Consider the following 395-nt stretch of genomic DNA (forward strand, 5'->3'; position numbering starts at 1 on the left):
TTACACATCATTTATGACTGAAATTGATATAAATGCATAAAGGAAAGTAAATTATCACAATGCAAGCTTAATTAGTAATCCATGTTATTTAATTGTATTTTCTAATTTACCTTCAGCTATTGTGTAAAAATTTATGGATAAGATCTCATATAGAGTCTTTTTTATTCTAAAAGATCTTGGCTAGAAACTAATCAGCAAACAACCACAAAACTATATATTACTGGAAATGAGTTAATAATATCTTACCACCAACGGACTTGTTATCATCTGCATGACTCTGTGCACTCTGCTGTTTCCAAGTAGTCTGATTAGGGAGAGCTGCAAAAGTATTTTTTTCTGGTCCTTTGTTACTTCCTTGGTGGTACTTCTTATCAGACTGCATGATATAAAAATTA

At 30.6% G+C, this 395-nt stretch overlaps 1 protein-coding gene across 1 annotated transcript in view; it reads left to right on the forward strand.

Annotated features, from left to right (window-relative positions):
- Positions 1-395, forward strand: part of LOC119589286 — a gene marked incomplete in the record, with an annotated part of 113,340 nt that overhangs the window by 26,429 nt on the left and 86,516 nt on the right.

This window comes from Penaeus monodon, chromosome 25 (assembly GCF_015228065.2).
Source record: "Penaeus monodon isolate SGIC_2016 chromosome 25, NSTDA_Pmon_1, whole genome shotgun sequence".
Classification (NCBI taxonomy): domain Eukaryota; kingdom Metazoa; phylum Arthropoda; class Malacostraca; order Decapoda; family Penaeidae; genus Penaeus; species Penaeus monodon.